The sequence below is a fragment of the Opisthocomus hoazin genome, chromosome 12 (assembly GCF_030867145.1).
Source record: "Opisthocomus hoazin isolate bOpiHoa1 chromosome 12, bOpiHoa1.hap1, whole genome shotgun sequence".
Classification (NCBI taxonomy): Eukaryota; Metazoa; Chordata; class Aves; order Opisthocomiformes; family Opisthocomidae; genus Opisthocomus; species Opisthocomus hoazin.
In genome coordinates this window covers 26,044,983-26,061,766 of record NC_134425.1, presented here as the reverse complement: position 1 = coordinate 26,061,766, position 16,784 = coordinate 26,044,983, and positions in this window count along the sequence as shown.

Below are 16,784 nucleotides of genomic sequence, written 5' to 3'. Positions count from 1 at the left end.
CAGGGCTGCGAAAGCACCCTGGCAGGGACACCAACTTTCACAGGTTACGTTTGAGGTTAGAGGTGGCAAGACATGCAAGCAGCCCCATTCTCTGTGCCTCTATGCGAACAGTGCCATGGGCATATGAGGCTGAGCAACAGCTTTCCAGGCTAGACCCTTCTGCCTGCCAGCTATCTGCAGACGTTTGCATTTCAAGAGCAGGGCTGCGAAAGGAGCCTAGCAGGTACACCATCTTTCCCAGGCTACGTTTGAAGTTTGAGGTGGCAAGACAAGCAAGGAGCCCCATTCTCTGTGCCTCTGTGCAAGCACTGCCATGGGCAGATGAGGCTGAGCAACAGCTTTCCAGGCTAGCCCCTTTTTGCTACCAGCTATCTGCAGACGTTCGCACTTTCGGAGCAGGGCTGTGATAGGAGCCTGGCAGGGACACCACCATTCCCAGCATGCGTTTGAAGTTTCAAGTGGCAAGATAAGCAAGCAGCCCCATTCTCTGTGCCTCTATGCGAACAGTGCCATGGGCAGATGAGGCTGAGCAACAGCTTTCCAGGATAGCCTATTCTGCCTGCCACCTATCTGCAGACGTTCGCACTTTCGGAGCAGGGCTGCGATAGGAGCCTGGCAGGGACACCACCATTCCCAGCATGCGTTTGAAGTTTCAAGTGGCAAGATAAGCAAGCAGCCCCATTCTCTGTGCCTCTATGCGAACAGTGCCATGGGCAGATGAGGCTGAGCAACAGCTTTCCAGGCTAGCCCCTTCTGGCTGCCAGCTATCTGCAGACGTTCGCACTTTCGGAGCAGGGCTGCGACAGGAGCCTAGCAGGTACACCATCTTTCCCAGGCTACGTTTGAAGTTTGAGGTGGCAAGACAAGCAAGCAGCCCCATTCTCTGTGCCTCTGTGCGAGCAGTGCCATGGGCAGATGAGGCTGAGCAACAGCTTTCCAGGATAGCCCCTTCTGGCTGCCAGCTATCTGCAGACGTTCGCACTTTCGGAGCAGGGCTGCGAAAGCAGCCTGGCTGGGACACCATCTTTCCCAGGCTACGTTTGAAGTTTGAGGTGGCAAGACAAGCAAGGAGCCCCATTCTCTGTGCCTCTGTGCAAGCACTGCCATGGGCAGATGAGGCTGAGCAACAGCTTTCCAGGCTAGCCCCTTTTGGCTGCCAGCTATCTGCAGACGTTCGCACTTTCGGAGCAGTGCTGTGATAGGAGCCTGGCAGGGACACCACCATTCCCAGCATGCGTTTGAAGTTTAAAGTGGCAAGATAAGCAAGCAGCCCCATTCTCTGTGCCTCTATGCGAACAGTGCCATGGGCAGATGAGGCTGAGCAACAGCTTTCCAGGCTAGCCGCTTCTGGCTGCCAGCTATCTGCAGACGTTCGCACTTTCGGAGCAGGGCTGCGAAAGGAGCCTGGCTGGGACACCAACTTTCCGAGGCTACGTTTGAAGTTTGAGGTGGCAAGAGAAGCAAGCAGCCCCATTCTCTGTGACTCTGTGCAAGCACTGCCATGGGCAGATGAGGCTGAGCAACAGCTTTCCAGGATAGCCCCTTCTGGCTGCCAGCTATCTGCAGACGTTCGCACTTTCGGAGCAGTGCTGCGTAAGGAGCCTAGCAGGGACACCAACTTTCACAGGTTACGTTTGAGGTTAGAGGTGGCAAGACATGCAAGCAGCCCCATTCTCTGTGCCTCTATGCGAACAGTGCCATGGGCATATGAGGCTGAGCAACAGCTTTCCAGGCTAGACCCTTCTGCCTGCCAGCTATTTGCAGACGTTTGCATTTCAAGAGCAGGGCTGCGAAAGGAGCCTAGCAGGTACACCATCTTTCCCAGGCTACGTTTGAAGTTTGAGGTGGCAAGACAAGCAAGCAGCCCCATTCTCTGTGCCTCTGTGCAGGCACTGCCATGGGCAGATGAGGCTGAGCAACAGCTTTCCAGGCTAGCCCCTTTTGGCTGCCAGCTATCTGCAGACGTTCGCACTTTCGGAGCAGGGCTGTGATAGGAGCCTGGCAGGGACACCACCATTCCCAGCATGCGTTTGAAGTTTCAAGTGGCAAGATAAGCAAGCAGCCCCATTCTCTGTGCCTCTATGCGAACAGTGCCATGGGCAGATGAGGCTGAGCAACAGCTTTCCAGGCTAGCCCCTTCTGGCTGCCAGCTATCTGCAGACGTTCGCACTTTCGGAGCAGGGCTGCGAAAGGAGCTTGACTGGGACACCAACTTTCCGAGGCTACGTTTGAAGTTTGAGGTGGCAAGACAAGCAAGCAGCCCCATTCTCTGTGCCTCTGTGCAAGCACTGCCATGGGCAGATGAGGCTGAGCAACAGCTTTCCAGGCTAGACCCTTCTGCCTGCCAGCTATCTGCAGACGTTTGCATTTCAAGAGCAGGGCTGCGAAAGGAGCCTAGCAGGTACACCATCTTTCCCAGGCTACGTTTGAAGTTTGAGGTGCCAAGACAAGCAAGCAGCCCCATTCTTTGTGCCTCTGTGCAGGCACTGCCATGGGCAGATGAGGCTGAGCAACAGCTTTCCAGGCTAGCCCCTTTTGGCTGCCAGCTATCTGCAGACGTTCGCACTTTCGGAGCAGGGCTGTGATAGGAGCCTGGCAGGGACACCACCATTCCCAGCATGCGTTTGAAGTTTCAAGTGGCAAGATAAGCAAGCAGCCCCATTCTCTGTGCCTCTATGTGAACAGTGCCATGGGCAGATGAGGCTGAGCAACAGCTTTCCAGGCTAGCCCCTTCTGGCTGCCAGCTATCTGCAGACGTTCGCACTTTCGGAGCAGGGCTGCGAAAGGAGCCTGGCTGGGACACCAACTTTCCGAGGCTACGTTTGAAGTTTGAGGTGGCAAGACAAGCAAGCAGCCCCATTCTCTGTGCCTCTGTGCAAGCACTGCCATGGGCAGATGAGGCTGAGCAACAGCTTTCCAGGCTAGACCCTTCTGCGTGCCAGCTATCTGCAGACGTTTGCATTTCAAGAGCAGGGCTGCGAAAGGAGCCTAGCAGGTACACCACCATTCCCAGCATGCGTTTGAAGTTTGAGGTGGCAAGACAAGCAAGGAGCCCCATTCTCTGTGCCTCTGTGCAAGCACTGCCATGGGCAGATGAGGCTGAGCAACAGCTTTCCAGGCTAGCCCCTTTTTGCTGCCAGCTATCTGCAGACGTTCGCACTTTCGGAGCAGGGCTGTGATAGGAGCCTGGCAGGGACACCACCATTCCCAGCATGCGTTTGAAGTTTCAAGTGGCAAGATAAGCAAGCAGCCCCATTCTCTGTGCCTCTATGCGAACAGTGCCATGGGCAGATGAGGCTGAGCAACAGCTTTCCAGGCTAGCCCCTTCTGGCTGCCAGCTATCTGCAGACGTTCGCACTTTCGGAGCAGGGCTGCGAAAGGAGCTTGGCTGGGACACCAACTTTCCGAGGCTACGTTTGAAGTTTGAGGTGGCAAGACAAGCAAGCAGCCCCATTCTCTGTGCCTCTGTGCAAGCACTGCCATGGGCAGATGAGGCTGAGCAACAGCTTTCCAGGCTAGACCCTTCTGCCTGCCAGCTATCTGCAGACGTTTGCATTTCAAGAGCAGGGCTGCGAAAGGAGCCTAGCAGGTACACCATCTTTCCCAGGCTACGTTTGAAGTTTGAGGTGGCAAGACAAGCAAGCAGCCCCATTCTTTGTGCCTCTGTGCAGGCACTGCCATGGGCAGATGAGGCTGAGCAACAGCTTTCCAGGCTAGCCCCTTTTGGCTGCCAGCTATCTGCAGACGTTCGCACTTTCGGAGCAGGGCTGTGATAGGAGCCTGGCAGGGACACCACCATTCCCAGCATGCGTTTGAAGTTTCAAGTGGCAAGATAAGCAAGCAGCCCCATTCTCTGTGCCTCTATGCGAACAGTGCCATGGGCAGATGAGGCTGAGCAACAGCTTTCCAGGCTAGCCCCTTCTGGCTGCCAGATATCTGCAGACGTTCGCACTTTCGGAGCAGGGCTGCGAAAGGAGCCTGGCTGGGACACCAACTTTCCGAGGCTACGTTTGAAGTTTGAGGTGGCAAGACAAGCAAGCAGCCCCATTCTCTGTGCCTCTGTGCAAGCACTGCCATGGGCAGATGAGGCTGAGCAACAGCTTTCCAGGCTAGCCCCTTCTGGCTGCCAGCTATCTGCAGACGTTCGCACTTTCGGAGCAGGGCTGTGATAGGAGCCTGGGAGGGACACCACCATTCCCAGCATGCGTTTGAAGTTTCAAGTGGCAAGATAAGCAAGCAGCCCCATTCTCTGTGCCTCTGTGCGAGCAGTGCCATGGGCAGATGAGGCTGAGCAACAGCTTTCCAGGATAGCCCCTTCTGGCTGCCAGCTATCTGCAGACGTTCGCACTTTCGGAGCAGGGCTGCGAAAGGAGCCTAGCAGGTACACCATCTTTCCCAGGTTACGTTTGAAGTTTGAGGTGGCAAGACAAGCAAGCAGCCCCATTCTCTGTGCCTCTGTGCGAGCAGTGCCATGGGCAGATGAGGCTGAGCAACAGCTTTCCAGGATAGCCCCTTCTGGCTGCCAGCTATCTGCAGACGTTCGCACTTTCGGAGCAGGGCTGCGAAAGGAGCCTGGCTGGGACACCAACTTTCCCAGGCTACGTTTGAAGTTTGAGAAGGCAAGACAAGCAAGGAGCCCCATTCTCTGTGCCTCTGTGCAAGCACTGCCATGGGCAGATGAGGCTGAGCAACAGCTTTCCAGGATAGCCCCTTCTGGCTGCCAGCTATCTGCAGACGTTCGCACTTTCGGAGCAGGGCTGTGATAGGAGCCTGGCTGGGACACCAACTTTCCCAGGCTACGTTTGAAGTTTGAGGTGGCAAGAGAAGCAAGCAGCCCCATTCTCTGTGCCTCTGTGCGAGCAGTGCCATGGGCAGATGAGGCTGAGCAACAGCTTTCCAGGATAGCCCCTTCTGGCTGCCAGCTATCTGCAGACGTTCGCACTTTCGGAGCAGGGCTGCGAAAGCACCCTGGCTGGGACACCAACTTTCCTAGGCTACGCTTGAAATTTGCGGTGGCAAGACAAGCAAGCAGCCCCATTCTCTGTGCCTCTATGCGAACAGTGCCATCGGCAGATGAGGCTGAGCAACAGCTTTCCAGGATAGCCTATTCTGCCTGCCAGCTATCTGCAGACGTTCGCACTTTCGGAGCAGGGCTGTGATAGGAGCCTGGCAGGGACACCACCATTCCCAGCATGCGTTTGAAGTTTCAAGTGGCAAGATAAGCAAGCAGCCTCATTCTCTGTGCCTCTATGCGAACAGTGCCATGGGCATATGAGGCTGAGCAACAGCTTTCCAGGCTAGCCCCTTCTGCCTGCCAGCTATCTGCAGACGTTCGCACTTTCGGAGCAGGGCTGCGTTAGGAGCCTAGCAGGTACACCATCTTTCCCAGGCTACGTTTGAAGTTTGAGGTGGCAAGACAAGCAAGCAGCCCCATTCTCTGTGCCTCTGTGCAAGCACTGCCATGGGCAGATGAGGCTGAGCAACAGCTTTCCAGGATAGCCCCTTCTGGCTGCCAGCTATCTGCAGACGTCCGCACTTTCGGAGCAGGGCTGTGATAGGAGCCTGGCAGGGACACCACCATTCCCAGCATGCGTTTGAAGTTTCAAGTGGCAAGATAAGCAAGCAGCCCCATTCTCTGTGCCTCTATGCGAACAGTGCCATGGGCAGATGAGGCTGAGCAACAGCTTTCCAGGCTAGCCCCTTCTGCCTGCCAGCTATCTGCAGACGTTCGCACTTTCGGAGCAGGGCTGCGAAAGGAGCCTAGCAGGGACACCAACTTTCACAGGTTACGTTTGAGGTTAGAGGTGGCAAGACATGCAAGCAGCCCCATTCTCTGTGCCTCTATGCGAACAGTGCCATGGGCATATGAGGCTGAGCAACAGCTTTCCAGGCTAGACCCTTCTGCCTGCCAGCTATCTGCAGACGTTTGCATTTCAAGAGCAGGGCTGCGAAAGGAGCCTAGCAGGTACACCATCTTTCCCAGGCTACGTTTGAAGTTTGAGGTGGCAAGACAAGCAAGCAGCCCCATTCTCTGTGCCTCTGTGCAGGCACTGCCATGGGCAGATGAGGCTGAGCAACAGCTTTCCAGGCTAGAACCTTTTGGCTGCCAGCTATCTGCAGACGTTCGCACTTTCGGAGCAGGGCTGTGATAGGAGCCTGGCAGGGACACCACCATTCCCAGCATGCGTTTGAAGTTTCAAGTGGCAAGATAAGCAAGCAGCCCCATTCTCTGTGCCTCTATGCGAACAGTGCCATGGGCAGATGAGGCTGAGCAACAGCTTTCCAGGCTAGCCCCTTCTGGCTGCCAGCTATCTGCAGACGTTCGCACTTTCGGAGCAGGGCTGCGAAAGCAGCCTGGCTGGGACACCAACTTTCCCAGGCTACGTTTGAAGTTTGAGGTGGCAAGACAAGCAAGCAGCCCCATTCTCTGTGCCTCTGTGCAAGCACTGCCATGGGCAGATGAGGCTGAGCAACAGCTTTCCAGGCTAGCCCCTTCTGGCTGCCAGCTATCTGCAGACGTTCGCACTTTCGGAGCAGGGCTGTGATAGGAGCCTGGGAGGGACACCACCATTCCCAGCATGCGTTTGAAGTTTCAAGTGGCAAGATAAGCAAGCAGCCCCATTCTCTGTGCCTCTATGCGAACAGTGCCATGGGCAGATGAGGCTGAGCAACAGCTTTCCAGGCTAGCCCCTTCTGACTGCCAGCTATCTGCAGACGTTCGAACTTTCAGAGCAGGGCTGCGAAAGCACCCTGGCAGGGACACCAACTTTCACAGGTTACGTTTGAGGTTAGAGGTGGCAAGACATGCAAGCAGCCCCATTCTCTGTGCCTCTATGCGAACAGTGCCATGGGCATATGAGGCTGAGCAACAGCTTTCCAGGCTAGCCCCTTCTGGCTGCCAGCTATCTGCAGACGTTCGCACTTTCGGAGCAGGGCTGCGAAAGGAGCCTAGCAGGTACACCATCTTTCCCAGGCTACGTTTGAAGTTTGAGGTGGCAAGACAAGCAAGCAGCCCCATTCTCTGTGCCTCTGTGCGAGCAGTGCCATGGGCAGATGAGGCTGAGCAACAGCTTTCCAGGCTAGCCCCTTCTGGCTGCCAGCTATCTGCAGACGTTCGCACTTTCGGAGCAGGGCTGCGAAAGCAGCCTGGCTGGGACACCATCTTTCCCAGGCTACGTTTGAAGTTTGAGGTGGCAAGACAAGCAAGGAGCCCCATTCTCTGTGCCTCTGTGCAAGCACTGCCATGGGCATATGAGGCTGAGCAACAGCTTTCCAGGCTAGCCCCTTTTGGCTGCCAGCTATCTGCAGACGTTCGCACTTTCGGAGCAGTGCTGTGATAGGAGCCTGGCAGGGACACCACCATTCCCAGCATGCGTTTGAAGTTTAAAGTGGCAAGATAAGCAAGCAGCCCCATTCTCTGTGCCTCTATGCGAACAGTGCCATGGGCAGATGAGGCTGAGCAACAGCTTTCCAGGCTAGCCGCTTCTGGCTGCCAGCTATCTGCAGACGTTCGCACTTTCGGAGCAGGGCTGCGAAAGGAGCCTGGCTGGGACACCATCTTTCACAGGTTACGTTTGAGGTTAGAGGTGGCAAGACATGCAAGCAGCCCCATTCTCTGTGCCTCTATGCGAACAGTGCCATGGGCATATGAGGCTGAGCAACAGCTTTCCAGGCTAGACCCTTCTGCCTGCCAGCTATCTGCAGACGTTTGCATTTCAAGAGCAGGGCTGCGAAAGGAGCCTAGCAGGTACACCATCTTTCCCAGGCTACGTTTGAAGTTTGAGGTGGCAAGACAAGCAAGCAGCCCCATTCTCTGTGCCTCTGTGCAGGCACTGCCATGGGCAGATGAGGCTGAGCAACAGCTTTCCAGGCTAGCCCCTTTTGGCTGCCAGCTATCTGCAGACGTTCGCACTTTCGGAGCAGGGCTGTGATAGGAGCCTGGCAGGGACACCACCATTCCCAGCATGCGTTTGAAGTTTCAAGTGGCAAGATAAGCAAGCAGCCCCATTCTCTGTGCCTCTATGCGAACAGTGCCATGGGCAGATGAGGCTGAGCAACAGCTTTCCAGGCTAGCCCCTTCTGGCTGCCAGCTATCTGCAGACGTTCGCACTTTCGGAGCAGGGCTGCGAAAGGAGACTGGCTGGGACACCAACTTTCCGAGGCTACGTTTGAAGTTTGAGGTGGCAAGACAAGCAAGCAGCCCCATTCTCTGTGCCTCTGTGCAAGCACTGCCATGGGCAGATGAGGCTGAGCAACAGCTTTCCAGGCTAGCCCCTTTTGGCTGCCAGCTATCTGCAGACGTTTGCATTTCAAGAGCAGGGCTGCGAAAGGAGCCTAGCAGGTACACCACCATTCCCAGCATGCGTTTGAAGTTTGAGGTGGCAAGACAAGCAAGGAGCCCCATTCTCTGTGCCTCTGTGCAAGCACTGCCATGGGCAGATGAGGCTGAGCAACAGCTTTCCAGGCTAGCCCCTTTTTGCTGCCAGCTATCTGCAGACGTTCGCACTTTCGGAGCAGGGCTGTGATAGGAGCCTGGCAGGGACACCACCATTCCCAGCATGCGTTTGAAGTTTCAAGTGGCAAGATTAGCAAGCAGCCCCATTCTCTGTGCCTCTATGCGAACAGTGCCATGGGCAGATGAGGCTGAGCAACAGCTTTCCAGGCTAGCCCCTTCTGGCTGCCAGCTATCTGCAGACGTTCGCACTTTCGGAGCAGGGCTGCGAAAGGAGCTTGGCTGGGACACCAACTTTCCCAGGCTACGTTTGAAGTTTGAGGTGGCAAGACAAGCAAGCAGCCCCATTCTCTGTGCCTCTGTGCAAGCACTGCCATGGGCAGATGAGGCTGAGCAACCGCTTTCCAGGATAGCCCCTTCTGGCTGCCAGCTATCTGCAGACGTTCGCACTTTCGGAGCAGGGCTGCGATAGGAGCCTGGCAGGGACACCACCATTCCCAGCATGCGTTTGAAGTTTCAAGTGGCAAGATAAGCAAGCAGCCCCATTCTCTGTGCCTCTATGCGAACAGTGCCATGGGCATATGAGGCTGAGCAACAGCTTTCCAGGCTAGCCCCTTCTGCCTGCCAGCTATCTGCAGACGTTCGCACTTTCGGAGCAGGGCTGCGAAAGGAGCCTAGCAGGTACACCATCTTTCCCAGGCTACGTTTGAAGTTTGAGGTGGCAAGACAAGCAAGCAGCCCCATTCTCTGTGCCTCTGTGCGAGCAGTGCCATGGGCAGATGAGGCTGAGCAACAGCTTTCCAGGATAGCCCCTTCTGCCTGCCAGCTATCTGCAGACGTTCGCACTTTCGGAGCAGGGCTGCGAAAGGAGCCTGGCTGGGACACCAACTTTCCCAGCATGCGTTTGAAGTTTGAGGTGGCAAGACAAGCAAGCAGCCCCATTCTCTGTGCCTCTGTGCAAGCACTGCCATGGGCAGATGAGGCTGAGCAACAGCTTTCCAGGATAGCCCCTTCTGGCTGCCAGCTATCTGCAGACGTTCGCACTTTCGGAGCAGGGCTGCGAAAGCACCCTGGCTGGGACACCAACTTTCCGAGGCTACGTTTGAAGTTTGAGGTGGCAAGACATGCAAGCAGCCCCATTCTCTGTGCCTCTATGCGAACAGTGCCATGGGCAGATGAGGCTGAGCAACAGCTTTCCAGGCTAGCCCCTTCTGGCTGCCAGCTATCTGCAGACGTTCGCACTTTCGGAGCAGGGCTGCGAAAGCAGCCTGGCTGGGACACCAACTTTCCTAGGCTACGTTTGAAGTTTGCGGTGGCAAGACAAGCAAGCAGCCCCATTCTCTGTGCCTCTGTGCGAACAGTGCCATGGGCAGATGAGGCTGAGCAACAGCTTTCCAGGATAGCCTATTCTGCCTGCCAGCTATCTGCAGACGTTCGCACTTTCGGAGCAGGGCTGTGACAGAAGCCTGGCAGGTACACCACCATTCCCAGCATGCGTTTGAAGTTTCAAGTGGCAAGATAAGCAAGCAGCCCCATTCTCTGTGCCTCTGTGCGAGCAGTGCCATGGGCAGATGAGGCTGAGCAACAGCTTTCCAGGCTAGCCCCTTCTGCCTGCCAGCTATCTGCAGACGTTCGCACTTTCGGAGCAGGGCTGCGAAAGGAGCCTAGCAGGTACACCATCTTTCCGAGGCTACGTTTGAAGTTTGAGGTGGCAAGACAAGCAAGCAGCCCCATTCTCTGTGCCTCTATGCGAACAGTGCCATGGGCAGATGAGGCTGAGCAACAGCTTTCCAGGATAGCCCCTTCTGCCTGCCAGCTATCTGCAGACGTTCGCACTTTCGGAGCAGGGCTGTGATAGGAGCCTGGCAGGGACACCACCATTCCCAGCATGCGTTGGAAGTTTCAAGTGGCAAGATAAGCAAGCAGCCCCATTCTCTGTGCCTCTATGCGAACAGTGCCATGGGCAGATGAGGCTAAGCAACAGCTTTCCAGGCTATCCCCTTCTGGCTGCCAGCTATCTGCAGACGTTCGCACTTTCGGAGCGGGGCTGTGAAAGGAGCCTGGCTGGGACACCAACTTTCCCAGGCTACGTTTGAAGTTTGAGGTGGCAAGACAAGCAAGCAGCCCCATTCTCTGTGCCTCTGTGCAAGCACTGCCATGGGCAGATGAGGCTGAGCAACAGCTTTCCAGGATAGCCTATTCTGCCTGCCAGCTATCTGCAGAAGTTCGCACTTTCGGAGCAGGGCTGTGATAGGAGCCTGGCAGGGACACCACCATTCCCAGCATGCGTTTGAAGTTTCAAGTGGCAAGATAAGCAAGCAGCCCCATTCTCTGTGCCTCTATGCGAACAGCGCCATGGGCAGATGAGGCTGAGCAACAGCTTTCCAGGCTAGCCCCTTCTGGCTGCCAGCTATCTGCAGACGATCGCACTTTCGGAGCAGGGCTGCGAAAGCACCATGGCTGGGACACCATCTTTCCAAGGCTACGTTTGAAGTTTGAGGTGGCAAGACATGCAAGCAGCCCCATTCTCTGTGCCTCTATGCGAACAGTGCCATGGGCATATGAGGCTGAGCAACAGCTTTCCAGGCTAGACCCTTCTGCCTGCCAGCTATTTGCAGACGTTTGCATTTCAAGAGCAGGGCTGCGAAAGGAGCCTAGCAGGTACACCATCTTTCCCAGGCTACGTTTGAAGTTTGAGGTGGCAAGACAAGCAAGCAGCCCCATTCTCTGTGCCTCTGTGCAAGCACTGCCATGGGCAGATGAGGCTGAGCAACAGCTTTCCAGGATAGCCCCTTCTGGCTGCCAGCTATCTGCAGATGTTCGCACTTTCGGAGCAGGGCTGTGATAGGAGCCTGGCAGGGACACCACCATTACCAGCATGCGTTTGAAGTTTAAAGTGGCAAGATAAGCAAGCAGCCCCATTCTCTGTGCCTCTGTGCGAGCAGTGCCATGGGCAGATGAGGCTGAGCAAGAGCTTTCCAGGCTAGCCCCTTCTGCCTGCCAGCTATCTGCAGACGTTCGCACTTTCGGAGCAGGGCTGCGACAGGAGCCTAGCAGGTACACCATCTTTCCCAGGCTACGTTTGAAGTTTGAGGTGGCAAGACAAGCAAGCAGCCCCATTCTCTGTGCCTCTGTGCGAGCAGTGCCATGGGCAGATGAGGCTGAGCAACAGCTTTCCAGGATAGCCCCTTCTGGCTGCCAGCTATATGCAGACGTTCGCACTTTCGGAGCAGGGCTGCGAAAGCAGCCTAGCTGGGACACCAACTTTCCCAGGCTACGTTTGAAGTTTGAGGTGGCAAGAGAAGCAAGCAGGCCCATTCTCTGTGCCTCTGTGCAGGCACTGCCATGGGCAGATGAGGCTGAGCAACAGCTTTCCAGGCTAGCGCCTTTTGGCTGCCAGCTATCTGCAGACGTTCGCACTTTCGGAGCAGGGCTGTGATAGGAGCCTGGCAGGGACACCACCATTCCCAGCATGCGTTTGAAGTTTCAAGTGGCAAGATAAGCAAGCAGCCCCATTCTCTGTGCCTCTATGCGAACAGTGCCATGGGCAGATGAGGCTGAGCAACAGCTTTCCAGGCTAGCCACTTCTGGCTGCCAGCTATCTGCAGACGTTCGCACTTTCGGAGCAGGGCTGCGAAAGGAGCCTGGCTGGGACACCAACTTTCCGAGGCTACGTTTGAAGTTTGAGGTGGCAAGACAAGCAAGCAGCCCCATTCTCTGTGCCTCTGTGCAAGCACTGCCATGGGCAGATGAGGCTGAGCAACAGCTTTCCAGGATAGCCCCTTCTGGCTGCCAGCTATCTGCAGACGTTCGCACTTTCGGAGCAGGGCTGTGATAGGAGCCTGGCAGGGACACCACCATTCCCAGCATGGTTTGAAGTTTCAAGTGGCCAGATAAGCAAGCAGCCCCATTCTCTGTGCCTCTGTGCGAGCAGTGCCATGGGCAGATGAGGCTGAGCAACAGCTTTCCAGGCTAGCCCCTTCTGCCTGCCAGCTATCTGCAGACGTTCGCACTTTCGGAGCAGGGCTGCGAAAGGAGCCTAGCAGGTACACCATCTTTCCCAGGCTACGTTTGAAGTTTGAGGTGGCAAGACAAGCAAGCAGCCCCATTCTCTGTGCCTCTGTGCGAGCAGTGCCATGGGCAGATGAGGCTGAGCAACAGCTTTCCAGGATAGCCCCTTCTGGCTGCCAGCTATCTGCAGACGTTCGCACTTTCGGAGCAGGGCTGCGAAAGGAGCCTAGCAGGTACACCATCTTTCCCAGGCTACGTTTGAAGTTTGAGGTGGCAAGACAAGCAAGCAGCCCCATTCTCTGTGCCTCTGTGCAAGCACTGCCATGGGCAGATGAGGCTGAGCAACAGCTTTCCAGGATAGCCCCTTCTGGCTGCCAGCTATCTGCAGATGTTCGCACTTTCGGAGCAGGGCTGTGATAGGAGCCTGGCAGGGACACCACCATTCCCAGCATGCGTTTGAAGTTTCAAGTGGCAAGACAAGCAAGCAGCCCCATTCTCTGTGCCTCTGTGCGAGCAGTGCCATGGGCAGATGAGGCTGAGCAACAGCTTTCCAGGCTAGCCCCTTCTGCCTGCCAGCTATCTGCAGACGTTCCCACTTTCGGAGCAGGGCTGCGAAAGGAGCCTAGCAGGTACACCATCTTTCCCAGGCTACGTTTGAAGTTTGAGGTGGCAAGACAAGCAAGCAGCCCCATTCTCTGTGCCTCTGTGCGAGCAGTGCCATGGGCAGATGAGGCTGAGCAACAGCTTTCCAGGATAGCCCCTTCTGGCTGCCAGCTATCTGCAGACGTTCGCACTTTCGGAGCAGGGCTGCGAAAGCAGCCTAGCTGGGACACCAACTTTCCCAGGCTACGTTTGAAGTTTGAGGTGGCAAGAGAAGCAAGCAGCCCCATTCTCTGTGCCTCTGTGCAGGCACTGCCATGGGCAGATGAGGCTGAGCAACAGCTTTCCAGGCTAGCCCCTTTTGGCTGCCAGCTATCTGCAGACGTTCGCACTTTCGGAGCAGGGCTGTGATAGGAGCCTGGCTGGGACACCACCATGCCCAGGCTACGTTTGAAGTTTGAGGTGGCAAGACAAGCAAGGAGCCCCATTCTCTGTGCCTCTGTGCAAGCACTGCCATGGGCAGATGAGGCTGAGCAACAGCTTTCCAGGCTAGCCTCTTTTGGCTGCCAGCTATCTGCAGACGTTCGCACTTTCGGAGCAGGGCTGTGATAGGAGCCTGGCAGGGACACCACCATTCCCAGCATGCGTTTGAAGTTTCAAGTGGCAAGATAAGCAAGCAGCCCCATTCTCTGTGCCTCTGTGCAGGCACTGCCATGGGCAGATGAGGCTGAGCAACAGCTTTCCAGGCTAGCCCCTTTTGGCTGTCAGCTATCTGCAGACGTTCGCACTTTCGGAGCAGGGCTGTGATAGGAGCCTGGCAGGGACACCACCATTCCCAGCATGCGTTTGACGTTTCAAGTGGAAAGATAAGCAAGCAGACCCATTCTCTGTGCCTCTATGCGAACAGCGCCATGGGCAGATGAGGCTGAGCAACAGCTTTCCAGGCTAGCCCCTTCTGGCTGCCAGCTATCTGCAGACGTTCGCACTTTCGGAGCAGGGCTGCGAAAGCACCCTGGCTGGGACACCAACTTTCCCAGAATGCGTTTGAAGTTTGAGGTGGCAAGACATGCAAGCAGCCCCATTCTCTGTGCCTCTATGCGAACAGTGCCATGGGCAGATGAGGCTGAGCAACAGCTTTCCAGGCTAGCCCCTTCTGGCTGCCAGGTATCTGCAGACTTTCGCACTTTCGGAGCAGGGCTGCGAAAGCAGCCTGGCTGGGACACCAACTTTCCTAGGCTACGTTTGAAGTTTGCGGTGGCAAGACAAGCAAGCAGCCCCATTCTCTGTGCCTCTGTGCGAACAGTGCCATGGGCAGATGAGGCTGAGCAACAGCTTTCCAGGATAGCCTATTCTGCCTGCCAGCTATCTGCAGACATTCGCACTTTCGGAGCAGGGCTGTGATAGGAGCCTGGCAGGTACACCACCATTCCCAGCATGCGTTTGAAGTTTCAAGTGGCAAGATAAGCAAGCAGCCCCATTCTCTGTGCCTCTGTGCGAGCAGTGCCATGGGCAGATGAGGCTGAGCAACAGCTTTCCAGGCTAGCCCCTTCTGCCTGCCAGCTATCTGCAGACGTTCGCACTTTCGGAGCAGGGCTGCGAAAGGAGCCTGGCTGGGACACCAACTTTCCGAGGCTACGTTTGAAGTTTGAGGTGGCAAGACAAGGAAGCAGCCCCATTCTCTGTGCCTCTATGCGAACAGTGCCATGGGCAGATGAGGCTGAGCAACAGCTTTCCAGGCTAGCCCCTTCTGGCTGCCAGCTATCTGCAGACGTTCGCACTTTCGGAGCAGGGCTGCGGAAGCACCATGGCTGGGACACCATCTTTCCAAGGCTACGTTTGAAGTTTGAGGTGGCAAGACATGCAAGCAGCCCCATTCTCTGTGCCTCTATGCGAACAGTGCCATGGGCATATGAGGCTGAGCAACAGCTTTCCAGGCTAGACCCTTCTGCCTGCCAGCTATTTGCAGACGTTTGCATTTCAAGAGCAGGGCTGCGAAAGGAGCCTAGCAGGTACACCATCTTTCCCAGGCTACGTTTGAAGTTTGAGGTGGCAAGAGAAGCAAGCAGCCCCATTCTCTGTGCCTCTGTGCAAGCACTGCCATGGGCAGATGAGGCTGAGCAACAGCTTTCCAGGATAGCCCCTTCTGGCTGCCAGCTATCTGCAGATGTTCGCACTTTCGGAGCAGGGCTGTGATAGGAGCCTGGCAGGGACACCACCATTCCCAGCATGCGTTTGAAGTTTCAAGTGGCAAGATAAGCAAGCAGCCCCATTCTCTGTGCCTCTGTGCGAGCAGTGCCATGGGCAGATGAGGCTGAGCAAGAGCTTTCCAGGCTAGCCCCTTCTGCCTGCCAGCTATCTGCAGACGTTCGCACTTTCGGAGCAGGGCTGCGACAGGAGCCTAGCAGGTACACCATCTTTCCCAGGCTACGTTTGAAGTTTGAGGTGGCAAGACAAGCAAGCAGCCCCATTCTCTGTGCCTCTGTGCGAGCAGTGCCATGGGCAGATGAGGCTGAGCAACAGCTTTCCAGGCTAGCCCCTTCTGCCTGCCAGCTATCTGCAGACGTTCGCACTTTCGGAGCAGGGCTGCGAAAGGAGCCTAGCAGGTACACCATCTTTCCCAGGCTACGTTTGAAGTTTGAGGTGGCAAGACAAGCAAGCAGCCCCATTCTCTGTGCCTCTGTGCGAGCAGTGCCATGGGCAGATGAGGCTGAGCAACAGCTTTCCAGGATAGCCCCTTCTGGCTGCCAGCTATCTGCAGACGTTCGCACTTTCGGAGCAGGGCTGCGAAAGCAGCCTAGCTGGGACACCAACTTTCCCAGGCTACGTTTGAAGTTTCAGGTGGCAAGAGAAGCAAGCAGCCCCATTCTCTGTGCCTCTGTGCAGGCACTGCCATGGGCAGATGAGGCTGAGCAACAGCTTTCCAGGCTAGAACCTTTTGGCTGCCAGCTATCTGCAGACGTTCGCACTTTCGGAGCAGGGCTGTGATAGGAGCCTGGCAGGGACACCACCATTCCCAGCATGCGTTTGAAGTTTCAAGTGGCAAGATAAGCAAGCAGCCCCATTCTCTGTGCCTCTATGCGAACAGCGCCATGGGCAGATGAGGCTGAGCAACAGCTTTCCAGGATAGCCCCTTCTGGCTGCCAGCTATCTGCAGACGTTCGCACTTTCGGAGCAGGGCTGCGAAAGCAGCCTGGCTGGGACACCAACTTTCCCAGGCTACGTTTGAAGTTTGAGGTGGCAAGACAAGCAAGCAGCCCCATTCTCTGTGCCTCTGTGCAGGCACTGCCATGGGCAGATGAGGCTGAGCAACAGCTTTCCAGGCTAGCCCCTTTTGGCTGCCAGCTATCTGCAGACGTTCGCACTTTCGGAGCAGGGCTGTGATAGGAGCCTGGCAGGGACACCACCATTCCCAGCATGCGTTTGAAGTTTCAAGTGGCAAGATAAGCAAGCAGCCCCATTCTCTGTGCCTCTGTGCGAACAGTGCCATGGGCAGATGAGGCTGAGCAACAGCTTTCCAGGCTAGCCCCTTCTGGCTGCCAGCTATCTGCAGACGTTCGCACTTTCGGAGCAGGGCTGCGAAAGGAGCCTAGCAGGGACACCAACTTTCAGAGGTTACGTTTGAGGTTAGAGGTGGCAAGACATGCAAGCAGCCCCATTCTCTGTGCCTCTGTGCAAGCACTGCCATGGGCAGATGAGGCTGAGCAACAGCTTTCCAGGCTAG